This window comes from Rhincodon typus, chromosome 3, assembly GCF_021869965.1.
Source record: "Rhincodon typus isolate 14 chromosome 3, sRhiTyp1.1, whole genome shotgun sequence".
NCBI classification, from domain to species: domain Eukaryota; kingdom Metazoa; phylum Chordata; class Chondrichthyes; order Orectolobiformes; family Rhincodontidae; genus Rhincodon; species Rhincodon typus.
The window spans coordinates 75791037-75805195 of record NC_063334.1 but is presented as its reverse complement, the minus strand read 5'-3'; the positions used below and the strand labels follow the sequence as shown (position 1 = coordinate 75805195).

At 41.3% G+C, this 14159-nt stretch overlaps 1 long non-coding RNA gene across 1 annotated transcript in view; it reads right to left on the bottom strand.

Annotated features, from left to right (window-relative positions):
- LOC125482800 overlaps positions 1 to 10179 on the bottom strand; it is a 19911-nt gene extending 9732 nt beyond the window's left edge. Inside the window, exons 1-2 of the long non-coding RNA XR_007261772.1 lie at positions 10070 to 10179; positions 1978 to 2105 (exon numbers count right to left, since the gene is read on the bottom strand). This is a non-coding gene — a long non-coding RNA (uncharacterized LOC125482800). The remainder of the gene's footprint in view (positions 1 to 1977; positions 2106 to 10069) is intronic.
- Positions 10180 to 14159: the final 3980 nt, after the last annotated feature.

The window sequence follows — 14159 nt, the reverse complement described above, 5'->3', positions numbered from 1 at the left end:
CCCCCCCTACACCTCCCCCCTCACCCCCATCCCAGGCCCCAAGAAGACTTTCCACATCAAACAGATGTTCACCTGCACATCTGCTAATGTGGTATACTGCATCCGCTGTTCCCGTTGTGGCCTCCTCTACATCGGGGAAACCAAGTGGAGGCTTGGGGACTGCTTTGCAGAACACCTACGCTCGGTTCGCAATAAACAACTGCACCTCCCAGTCGCAAACCATTTCAACTGCCCCTCCCATTCCTCAGACGACATGTCCATCCTGGGCCTCCTGCAGTGCCACAACGATGCTACCCGAAGGTTACAGGAACAGCAACTCATATTCTGCTTGGGAACCCTGCAGGCCAATGGTATCAATGTGGACTTCACAAGCTTCAAAATCTCCCCTCCCCCTACCGCATCCCAAAACCAGCACAGCTCGTCCCCGCCTCCCTAACCTGTCCTTCCTCCCACCTATCCCCTCCTCCCACCTCAAGCCCCACCCCCATTTCCTACCTACTAACCTCATCCCGCCCCCTTGACCTGTCCGTCCAACCTGGACTGGCCTATCCCCTCCCTAACTCCCCACCTACACTCACCTTTACTGGCTCCATCCCCGCCTCTTTGATCTGTCTGTCTCCTCTCCACCTATCGTCTACTCTATCCATCTTCTATCCGCCTCCCCCTCTCTCCCTATTTATTTCAGAATCCCCTTCCCCTCCCCCATTTCTGAAGAAGGGTCTAGGCCCGAAACGTCAGCCTTCCTGCTCCTCTGATGCTGCTTGGCCTGCTGTGTTCATCCAGCTCTACACCTTGCTGTAGATGCATCTGTTCATGACAGAATCAGTAGGATTGACCATTAAATAGTCCTTTTGGAGACAAAGTCCCCTCTTCACAATAATAATTCCTTACATAATGTCATGTAGCACTATCACTGTGCTAAATGGGACAGACTTTGAACAGATCCACCAACTTAAGACTGGGCATCCATAAGGCACTGTGGGCAACAGCAGAATTGCACTCTAGCACAACCTGCAACCTCATGGCCCAGCATATCCCTCACTCAACCATTATCATCAAGCCAGGGACTCAATCCTGGTTCAATGGAGAGTGCAGGAGACGCATTGATATAACTAAACGTGAGGTGTCACCATGGTGAAGCTACTAAACAGGTTGATTTATATGACCTTCACCATAAACAGCAAGTAATAGACAAGGCTAAGCAACTCCACAACCAATGAATCAGACTTGAAGTGTGCACACTATGCTACAGCCAGTCGTCAATGATTGTGGACAATTAAACAACTGACTGGAGAGGAGGGTCCACAAATGTCCCCATCCTCAATGATGGGGGAGGCTAGCATATCAATGCAAACATTAATATTGAATAATTTGCAACAATCTTCAGCCAGAAATGCCAAGTGAATGATCAGCTAGAGGCACTGGATACAGCAAAGCTATGGGCCCTGACAATATTCAGGTATTAGTACTCATGCTCCAGAACTTGCCGCTCCCCAATCCAAGCTGTTCCATTATAGTTATAACACTGGCAATTATCCAACAATAGGGAAAATTACAGATATTTCCTGTACATAAAAAAAGGATAAATGCAATCCAGACAAATACCACCCCATCAATCTATTCTCGATTATGATGGAAGGTGCCATCAGCAGTGCTACCAAGCAGCACCTATTCAGCAATGTACTCCCCCCAGCATTGTTTGATGTGCTCTTTGTCTTTGCACCATCAAGTATTATCACCAACGCTGCCTGTGCCCACTGTTGCCCAGTTTGGCTTCCGTCAGGGGCCATTCAACTCCTGATCTCACTACAGCCTTGGCTCAAACATGGACAAAAGAGCTGAAATTCCAGAAGTGAGATGAGAGTGACTGCCCTTGACATCAAGGTAGCATTTGACTGCATGTGGCATCAAGTAGCCCTAGCAAAACTGGAATCAATGGATATCAGGGGGCAAACTCTTCACTGGTTGGAGACATACCTGGCACATGGAAAGATGGTTGTGGTTGTTGAAGTCAGTCATCTCAGCTTCTGGATATCTATGCATGAGTTCTCAGGGTAGTGTCCTAGGCCCGACCATCTTCATCAACATCAATATCCAGGTTCGGACTGAAAATGGACACAGAACATTCACACCACACAAGTGCCAGAAAATGATCATCTCTAACAAGAGAGAATCTACCAATTATCCCTTGTCACTTAATGGCAGTACCATCACTTAATTCCCCCATGATCAACCTCCTGGTGATTACCATTGACCAGAAATTGACTGGAGGTCCCTTATAAATACAGTGGCTACAAGAGCAGGTCAGAGGCTATAAATCTTGCAACAAGTAACTCACCTTCTGACTTGCCAAAATCCCATCCAGGTCGACAAGGCACAAATTGGAAGTGCGATGAAATACTCCCCACTTGCCTGGATGAGTGCAGTCTCAATAACACTCAAAATGTTTGACACCATCCATGGAAAAGCAGCCGCGGATTGGCACCACAGCCGCAAATATTCATTCTTTCCATCACTGACACTCAGTAGCATCAATGTGTTGTGTCTTAAAATTGCACTGCAGAAATTCACCAAGGAGCCTTGTACAATGCCTTCCAAATCCACAACCACTTCCATCTAGAAGGACAAAGGCAGCAGATGTATGGGAATATCACCACCTACAAGTTTCCCTTCAAGGCACTCACCATGCTGACTTAGAAACATATCACCATTTCTTCTCCATTGTTGGGTCAAAATCCTGGAACTCTCTTGCTAGCGACATTGTGGGTCTACCTAGTGCATGAACTGCACTGGCTTAACAGGCAGTTCACCGCAATCTTCTCAAGGGCAACTAGGGATGAACAATAAATGCTGACTCAGCCAGCCATGCCTTCATCCCATAAATAGATAAAAAAAGGTCCCATTTTCTTTCCCTTACATGGCTGACCAGGAATTTCTTCCACCTTTACCACTGATCATGAACACATGCTAGAACGATTTACAGCTTGGTACTAAATATGTTTGGTCACAAATGGGATTGGACAAAGTCAGCATGGATTTATGAAAGGCAAATCATGTTTAGCAAATCTGTTGGAGTTTTTACGATGTAACTGGTAAAATAGATAAGGGAGAGCCAGTGGACGTGCTGCATTCAGATTTTCAGAAAGCTCTTTAAAAGGTCCCATATAAAAGCTTAGAGTAACTTGATGGTAAAAGAAATTGTATTCATAATATAGACATAGACATATAAACTAGCAGCAGGAATAAGCTATTCAGCTCTTTGAGCCTGCTCCACAATTCAACATGATCAAGGCTGATCCTCAATCTCAATGTCATATTCCTGCTTTCTCTCTGTATCACTTGATACATTTAATGTTTAAAAATGAATCTATATATTTCTTGAATATATTCAGTGAATTCGCCTCCACAATCTCTTGTAGTAGCAAATTCCACAGGTTGATCACCCTCTGAGTGAAGAAATATTTCCTCATGTCCATGCTAAATGGCCTACCGTGTATTCTAAGACTGAATCTTGGTTATAGACACCCTAACCAGAAGAAACATCTTCCTTGCATCTAATCTGTTTTGCCCTGTTAGATTTTCAATAGATGCCCCTTCACTCTTCTGAACTCAAGTGAATTCAGTCCCGATCACACAATTCTTTCCTCACAGGAGAATCCTGCCATTCTCAGTATCAGCCTAGTGAACTTCCATTGCACTCTCTGTATGGCAAATATATCCTTTTTAGGTAGGGAGTCCAAAACTGTACATAATCCTTCACCTGTGGTCTCACCGAGGTCCTGTATAACTGCAGTAAAACATTCCTACTTCTGAAATTAAATCCTCTTACAATGAATACTAGTTTACCAGAATTGCTTTAATCACATTTAACCACATTGTACTATATCTGCCATGTGAACTTGTCTAAATCACTGTGAAGCCTCCTTGCATCATCCTCACCTCACCATCCTGCCCAGTTTTATGTCATCAACAAACTTGGACATATTGCATTTGGCTCCCTCATTCACGTTATTTGTATATTTTGTGAATAACTGCAGCCTGAGCACTAATCCTTGTGGCACAGCACTCGTCACTGTGTACTACCTGGAAAAAGACCCATTTACTCCCACTTTTTGTTGCCTCTTATTCTATGCCTATATCTATATTATGAACACAACTTCATTTACCATCAAGTGATGGAAGGGAATTTGAACCTAAAGAATGAAGATCATAAACAGCAAAAATTCCGATTGGTCCCTGAACTCCAATTTGCAATTTTGATCGAGCGTACATTACAGCGCTCTTTTGCAGTGCTGTTTGATTACTGGAAATATAAGGGTCATTAATATGTGCAATGATCTAACAGCCTTCATAAGGCACTGACAGAAGCTAAGTACAGCTCTACCATATTTAACCATGTATTCAAAAACACAGTAAGAGCATAATGACTTGATCAAACTAACTATGAGAACCCACATACAAGTAATGCAATATACTGACTATATTTGGTTTGTAAAATTACCTACTTCTCACACAGTCTTCCTTTATTATTCATGGGATGTTGGCATTATTGGCTGGACCAGCATTAGTTACTCATAGGGTAGCTAAGAATAAATCACATTGCTGTGGGTCTGAAGTCATATGTTGGCCAGACCAGGTAAGAACAGCAGATTTCTTTCCCTAAGGGATATTTGTGAACCAGGTGGGTTTTTACAACAAGAACAATGGTGTCATGGTTACCATTAGACTAGCTTTTAAATCTGAATTTGTATTTGAATAATACATGTTCTGGATTATTAGTCCAGTGATGTTGCTGTTACACTACTGCCTCCCCCTTAAAATACTATCAAAGCGAATTATTCATACCCATGAAAGAGTGAAGATGTCTTTACACTCAAAGCATTCATCTGGAAATATTTCCTCACTAACATCCTCACAAATATTCAGCCCAAAGGAATCCTCTCAATTAAAGTTGCTGAATGTTCCATGTACATGTGGTCACAAGTACTACATCCTTATGCAGATATCTGGATGATGCTGTATTTCATCCAAATTACCAGAACCATCCTTGCTTTCATATTGTGGAAAAAAGTGCAGCCCATGGCAACATGTGAGAACACTCACAGGAAGTAGACCACCCTTACCTTACATCTGCTAATTCATATGAAAAGTTGTCCAATCATTGAAAAAGAAGCTGTAAAAACTGCAAGAGATGGGAAAGGACTTAAAAGGGCTTGAAAAGAGCTTAATATCAACTCCTACCCTTTGTATTTTTCTATTCATTAACTGTCAGAAAGCTATAAACTAAAAGCTATTATCCCATACCTTTGTCTATTGAAGCTGCATCAAGATACTGTTGCAATCTGAGTATCTTTAGACGTTCCAGAAAATGCTGAGACACACGCCTTGAAGTGAGGGTACCTTCATACAACAGCTAAATAACTTCTCACCCTTTACCACCAAAGTAGTAGCTAAGTAAATCATAGAGCAAAGATAATATTTTGCACGCTGTCAGTTGGGGAAAGTTACATTGAAAAACAGTGCAGTGATTAGAAATTTTAAATATTTTTGCACTGCAGAAATTGTTATTCAATAAAGTAGTTTTGGCAAGATTTTGCAGCAGGTTTCATCACTGGGTGTGAATGATGGATCTGGTAGCTGTGTTAAATAAAGAGGGCATCATGGATAAAGACATATGTGCAGATGACATTGGAACTCTTAACATAATGTAAATGGTTTCGGACAATGAAAACAACTTTCTAGCTGTGTGGATCAATTTTAATCCACACTGTCCAGCACTGACTATCATTATAACGTTCATTAATTTCTCAGAAAATCAATTATTGTTGTACCAGAATTTCCAGTGTGCCCATTTGATTGGCAAAGCTTCCATCTGGAATGCAATGTTTGGAAATTAGTGCTCTAATCTTTTATTGAGAAGATAGCCAAAAACTGTTCATAATTCCTGGTAATCCCAATTCTTATGTTAAACTGTTCTGATAGATGCAACGTGCTGCTTGGAATAGTTAGTGAAGAGATTGTTATATTACTGCATGTGTTGAACTAGAGTAATTTTCAGCATGAGCAAAAGGAAGTACACTTCAATTGGATCCACCCTACATTAATTAGCTTAATTGGCATTTCATAACAGCTTGTACTGTCATGGTAAGTACACCAGCTTGTACTGTCATAGGATGACAGCTTGTACTGACATGGCTAGGATGGCAGTTTGTACTGATGCAGTTAAGGATGCCAGCTTATACTGATGTGGTTAGGATGCCAGTTTGTAGTGACATAGATAAGATGCCAGTTTGTACTGATATGATTAAGATGCCAGTTTGTACTGACATGGTTAGGATGACATTGTGTACTGACAATAAGACTGCCACTCATACTGTTGTGGTTCAGATATCAATTTGTACTGACATGGTTACAATGCCATAACTGGGGTAAATGTTTGAAGTGTTTGAAGATGTTGAAAATCTCCAGAGTGGCAATTATTAAATTTTGTAAAATGATTGAAGCTGACCTGCTGGGAGCTTCTATAATCAAAAGTAACTTCTTGTAGTTGTGAGAATTGTAGATGCTGTATTTCTGACTATTACCTCATTTCAATCATCTCATAGTGAGCACAGTCTTCTGCTAAAGAACAACGTCTCCTTGCATCTACAATATGCTGATGCACTACACCAGACAGGTCAGAGCAGCATGCATTCTCAAAGCAGGGAAGAGCAAAAACAGCAAGCAAACAACACAAATGCATGGGTTAGAAATGCAGTAATGGTATATCTGGAATTCCTCAGTTTAGGTCATTCTTGGAAACAAAGAACCAGGCTATCTGAGTAGTAAAATGCACAGTTCATCAGGACATTCTTTCTCCACTTCCAAGACAGAGAACACAATTAATAAACACTCCTTTACTTCATCCCATACTGGCATGACAGCTATTTCATTGTTGCTTACATTGCTGTGATTTTCCAACTGTATTTCATTCCTCACATCTGGGTTCAACAGCTGATTGTAAATCCTTGTATGTCCATGTTCAATAGCATGTTGAATTCAGTGTCACATCAGTTGACACTAGAGGCACAGCAATGTTGTTTCCACTATGGTCATATAACCTAATAAAATCAGTTTGAAATGCATATCTACAGGTCTACGCCTATCCCCACAGGAAGTAATAGATATACTGAATTTACTAAGTTAATAAGTCTAGTAAAAAGCAATATCACCACTGTGTTAATCAATGGCTTCAATCATTTTACTATGAAGGTAGTGTTTTATGAGTGCTTTAATGATCCTTATTTCATTGGCTGCATTTAGACTGTTATGGTTAGGGGAATAAACAACAATTCTTATGTGTGAAGGTTCAACAATTCAAACACTTCAAAGGTTGATGCTTAGAGAGAAGAAAAATAAAACATTGGTTCCTTTTACATCCACAGCAGATCAATCAGTTCCAATTGCCTTTTATAGATGTTTCCATGAGCTGAGAAATTCCTTCTTAGCTGTAAAACATTGAAGGAAATGACTCCAAAATTTATCTTTAAAGTCAAACTTCCATTGATTGTTGTATAACTGATTCTAGTGTCCTATTGCAATTGGAAATGGTTTTGGAAAGTCTGACAGATTGTTATGACTAATGATGGTGGTACATAGTGCTCCAGTGGAGGTTCTAATGATAAATTTATTACATGCCTGTTAGGCTTCCCTGACATGCCATCAAATGATGTTGGATTATCCTCTCAAAGTAAGAAAAAAATGATGGATGTACTGAAAGAAAAAGAGGGAAAAGTGAAGATAAAAGAAGGGGATTAGGATAGAAAAAGAGACAGAAGCCACATATGAGAGACAGAGACAGAGCAGCTGTGAGAACAGTGCATGCAGTTAAAAGAAAACTATACTTACCAACTCAATTTGTAATAGACCACAGTAAATTAATTGCAATATATTAAGTGTACATTTATCTGGGCATAATGTTATCTATTTCCTCTGTAATCATATTACTAAATTTGAAGTGAAAATATAAAATGTATTTATGGCACACTACTTTTCGTAACATTTACCTCCTGATTTTGAAAATGTCACTATTATTATCTGTATTTAGGATTATACTCACTGTTCCTGATATGGGGAGGCAGTGGCCTAGTGGTATTATCAGTAGACTATTAATCCAGAAACTCAGCTAATGTCCTGGAGATCCAGGTTTGAATCTCATCACAGCTGATACTGGAATTCCAATTCAATAAAAACAAAATCTGAAATTAAGAATCCAATATTTACCATGAAACCATGACAGTATCAGTAAGAGTGGCCATTGTGGAGACAAAGTTCTGCCTTTTCATTGAGCATACCGTCCATTGTGTTGTGTGGCACTTTCACCTGCTTAATGGGTCAAATCTAGCAACTGAAGATGGAGCATCAATGAGGTGCTGTGGGTCATCAACAGCAGCAGAATTGTATTCCAGCACAATCTGTAACCTCATGGCTTGGCATATCCCCCACTAAATTATTACCTTCAAGCCAGTGGGTCAATTCTGGTTTAATGGAGAGTGTGGCAATGGCAAGCCAGAAGCAGCACCGGGCATACATAAAAATGAGGTGTCAACCTGGCAAAGCTACAAAACAGGATGACTTGAATGCCAAACAGCATAAGCATAAGTGGTAGACAAGGCTAAGTGATCCCACAACCAGCAGATCAGATGTAAGCTCTGCTGACCTGTCACATCCAGTCATGATTGGTGGTGGACAATTAAACAACTCACTGGAGGAGGAGGAGACTCCACAAATATCCCCATCCACAATGGACATCAGTGCAAAAGATAAGGCTAAGCCACTCACCATCCTGACTCGGAAATACATCACTGTTCCTTCAATTTCATTGGGTCAATATTCTAGAGTTCCCTCCCTAAGGGTCAGCCTACATGTGGGCTGCAGCAGTTCAAAAAGGCAGCTCACCACCACCTTCGCGAGGGCAAGTAGGGACAGGCAATAAATGCTGGCCAACCAGCAGTGTCTATGTCACACAAATGAATAATAAAAATTTCACCTTTCTAGTTCTTAGTTGGAACAACTGCTTTTCTCAGAGGTGTCCTTCAGGTCTATGTCTCTAGGAGGGCTTTAAACACATGCATAAATCCAAGTTGTGTTGAGTTATTGGTGCGATTTCTGCCAAAAGACAAAGTGGACTTTCTCACTGTAACTTACCAAATTTGCCGAATCAACTATCCATGCCACACTATGGCGTCTGTCATGGCCAATTCTGGCCAATCTTACCACGTCATTTCCAGAGCAACACACCCGTTAGCAGATATCTACCAAAAGACTGGCATGCATTGCAGCTGCATCATTTCCATAAGGTCATTGTGTGTATGGACGAGCAGTAGCATTCCGAAGCTGCCTTGCCCTATTGAAGGACATTTGCAGAAGGCGACAGAAGAAGGGAAGATGACACTGTGATTCTCCAATAGCGACCTAGGGGTTCTGTTTGAGAGGGAGGTGCAAAGGAGGTGTCTCCTCTTATGGAGGACTTTGCCTGCTGACAACCTGGACTGAGGTCGCCACCAGGGTTAGTGCTATCTCTGCTGTCCAGAGGAATGACCTGTTAGTGCTATCTCTGCTGTCCAGAGGAATGACCATCAGTGCTGTGAGAAGGTCAACAACCTTCTCTGCTGTGCCAGGGTGAGCACAGCAGGCCAGCATCACTATGAACGAAACTGTGAGGACTGTGCAGCAATTTAGCTTCACTGTGAAGCAGACTGGGAAGAGTGCAGCATGTCAGGATCACGATAAAGTAAATTGGGACAGCGTACTTGTATGAAAAAGGCAGGAGTGGAGCCTCAGCCAATGCCATTGTCCAACTGGTAAAAGTTTTAGATTTTGTTTTTATTGTCATGTTTCTTGTTCCTGGGGTAGACAAGGGCACAGTTCAGGGAGGATGAGCAAACTGACCACAGCACTACGTTACAGAGCCCCGTTCAAATCAGAGAAGTAAAGGGAAATGTAGTAGTATTAGGACGTGGCATTGTTAGGAGAACAATTACTATTCTGTGCAGCAAAGACAGACAATCCTGAAGGCTGTATTACCTACCTGGCAGTAAGGTTCAGGACATCTCCTCTGGGCTGGAGAGGCTGGATTGGGAAGGGTCCAGTTGTCATGGTCCACGTAGACACCAATGAAATAAGTAGGACTAGGAAAGAGGTTCTGCTGAGAGATTACAGGCAGTGCAGAGCTAAATTAGAAAGCAGAAACACAAAAGTAATAATCCATAGATTACTACCTGAGCCATTAGCAATTTGGCGTTTGGTAAATAAGATGAGTAAAGTAAATTGGTGTGAGAAAATGGGCTCTGATACATGAGGGTGGGCATTGCTACAAGGTAAAGAGAGATCTGTTGGGACAGGCTTCATTTAAACCATGCTGGGACTAGTGTCCTGGCAGATTGTATAACTAAGCTTTTAGATATGGATTTAAATTAATTAGTGGTGGGGAGGGTTCAACTGCGGTGAAGCTTAAAAAATTAAAAAGAAATGAGAGCACAGAGGTGTAGTGCAGTAAAAAAGTGAACAATAATCAAATTTTCACAGGAAAGTACAATAAATATAAGCAAAAGATTGCAACGGAAATTAGAACCAGATAAATAATAATGATTAAAAAGTCAAAGCTTAATGCTGTTTATCTGAATGCATGGAGAATTTGTAATAAGATAGATGAGTTGAAATTTCAAACAGAAAAAAAAATGGCTTGGTAACTATTATATAAACATGTTTGCAGAATGACCAGGACTGGGGTCTCAATAGTCAAAGATATTCTTATTTTACTCATCACTGACTAGGCCAAAATTTATTACCAACGGAGGTAGTTAGAAGTCAACCATGATGCTGTAGGTCTGCAGTCAAATGCAGGCTAGAACAGATAAGGATGGCAGCTTTCCTTCCCCAATGAGATTAGTGAAGAAGGTGAGTTTTTAACAACAATGTTTACATGTTTACTATGAGGGCAGCTTTTAATTCTAGAGATTTATTGAATTCAAATTTCACCATCTACCATGGAATTCGAATCCATGTCCCCAAAACATTAGCTTGGGGTTCTGGATTACTAGCACATGGACATTGCCACTATGCCACCACCTCCTCAAAACATTCCAAAGGAATAGGCACAAAGGAAAATGATGTGGAACCGCTTTGTTAATAAAGAAAGGTATCAATGCAGTGAGTAGTAATGTAGATGCAATGGATTGTGATGGACTATCAATTCAGGTCGAATTAAGAAATAGCAAGGGAAAGACATGATGGGTGGGAGTCTCCTATAGGCCCTGGAAGAGTTGCCTCACCAAAGGATCAAGTGTAAATAAGGAAATAATGGAGGTGTGCATGACAGGCACCACAGTTGTCATGGGTAATTTTAATCTGCATATTTACTGGACAAATCAGATGTGCAAGCATAACCTGGAAGACAAATTTGTAGAATGCATCAAGGATTGTTTCTTAGAACAGTACACTACACGTCCTACCAGGGAAAAGACTATTTTAGACCCAGTAATGTATAATGAGGTAGGATCAATAAGAGATATTGTAGTTAAGGATCCTCTCGGGAGTAATTATCTCAACATGATAGAATTTCAAATTCAGTTTGAGAGAGAGCAATTTGGGTCTCAAACCAGAGTCCCCACCAAAATTAAGGGCAATTACAGTGGTATTAAGAGTTCTTTAAAGAGGCTAAGGGAAGGTCTGTAAGTGAGCAATGCCAGACATTTAAGAAGACAATTTGTAACACTAAGCAAAAATGTGTCCCCATCAAAAAGAAGGGCTTGATGAGAAGAATGAACCACCCATGGTTAACAAAAGCAGTCAAGAAGATTATCAAATCAAAAGCTAAGGCATACAAAGTGGTGAAAACTAATGGTTGCCCAATGGATTGGGAATTGTTTAGGAACCAACATCAGATGACTTAAAGCTAATAAAAAGGGAGAAAATTAATTTTGTCAGTAGATTGGCAAGGAATATCTAAACGAACAGTAAGATCCTCTACGCATATATAAAAAGAAAGAGAGTGACTAAATTTAGTGTTGGACCTTTGGAGGATGCAACTGGTGAATTGAGCTGGGAAATGGCAAATAATTTAAATTAATATTTTGCATTGATCTTCATGATCGAAGACACAATAAACATCCAAAAGATAACAGAGAAACAGAATGCTAATGGAAGGGAAAATGTTGTAACAGTCTTGTTCGCAAGGGATTTGACAAAGTAATGTGACTAAAGGTAGACTAGTCACCCGGAGCTTATGGCCTGCATCCAAGTGTAAACTCATGCACTTTGGTAGGAACAGTCAAAGGGCAGACTATTATTTAAATGGAGAAAGATGCCAAAAATTCAGTGCTGAGGGATTCAGGTATCCTTGTGAATGAAACACAAAAAGTTAACATGCAGCAAGCAATTAAGAAGGCAAATGGACATTTGGCGTCTATCGCTAGATGGTGGGAGTTAAAACTCAGGAAGTTTTACTACAATTGTACAGGATGTTGGTGAGTTTGCATCTGGAGTACTATGTAGAATTTTGGCCTGTGTATTTCAAAAGGATATACTGGCATGGGATGGAGTTCAAAAGAAGTTCAATACGCAGATTTCTGGAATTAAGGGTTGATATATCAAGAATAGCACTTTATTCATTTAAGTTTAGAAGGCTGAGGAATGATATTATTGAAACACCCATGAATATGAACGGGCTTGACAGGGTAGATGTTGAGGAGATTTTTCCACTATTGAAGGGATCTCAGATTAGGAACAGAGTAACAAAATAAGGAGACACTCATGTAAAACTGAGATGTGAAGGAATTTATTTGCCCATATAGTAGTGAATGCCTTGAATTCTCGACCTCAGAGATCTATGAAGGCTAGACTACTGAAAGTTTGAAGGAGAAATTAGATATATTTTTGAAACACTGCAAATTTGAAGTCTATGAGGAGCTGGCACAAAAGAAGAGTTGAGGCCTTAGGCAGATCGGCCAAGATTATATAGAATGACGGGGCATGCATGAAGGGCTGAATGGCCTATTCCAGATCCTATTTCATATGCTTTTATATTGCTTTCTTGCCACTTCACACTTATTCTATCTCTGCCACTGGACTGACCTTCCACCAAAGCTCATGCTCAGCCACTCTCAGTATTATCTATAAAATCTTCCCTCATGTTTTCTCACCAATTTCCCTCCCCTCCAATCTCCACACCACAACCCTGCATGCCCTCTGCATTGCCTCTTCATTCCCATGGAAAACTCCATCACCTTTCATCCACCTGCACCAGGACTAACAGATGTGCCATTCACTTTCATCTCATTCAATTCCTTCTTTTGCTTATTACAAAAGAAGACAGCCCAAAACAGGGCAGAGGGAGCCAATTGGGTGGAGGGTTGCCTGACATTAGGTTCCTCATCCCACATGAGGAAAGAATCTTGGTCCTCAAAGGAGAAAACCTGGACTGCTCCTGCAGGGATGCCAAAATATCCATTGGCCACCAGATGAGTAAATACCATTCTTAGTCCCATTACAAATCTCATATTAATCCTGTTGCCAGTGTAATTCACTGCATGGCACTTCAAACCATTGGCTGTAATGTCTTCTCTCTCTTTTCTGTTGCAGGTACTGCCAGAATCTCCATTACTGTCGAAGTGAAACCTGCCAGCTCCCCCAGAAGCCACCTCCTCAATCTCTAGGGATGAGTGCTTCCTGCATGCCCACCAGCTCAGATACTGGCAATTCGGGTAGAATGTTAGACTCAGAAATTGTGGGCACAATCTAGTGAACCACCTCTACAGATGGCCAAGGAAGAAAGTTCCCAGGCCACTGGCCCTCAGTGGACAACCAGAGACCAGGCACCGGCTCAGACCCCAGGCAGGAGAGTGGTGCTGACAAACAGGGATTTTATGTGAACGCACAGGCAGGAATGGCAGACAGGTATGTGGGAGGCAATGGCCCCTGTTGGCCAGAGAATGCAGCTCTGCAGCAACTCGTGTGATTGTCTGACTACATCCATGAGCAGGTTGGCAGCTGCAATGGAAAGGTGCTCACTCCTATAATCCTTCGGCCCAGGAATTGAACCCATGTTGTTGGCATCATTCTTCATCACAAACTAGCTATCCATCCAACTGAGATAACCTTTTACCTTCTACACTTTGACT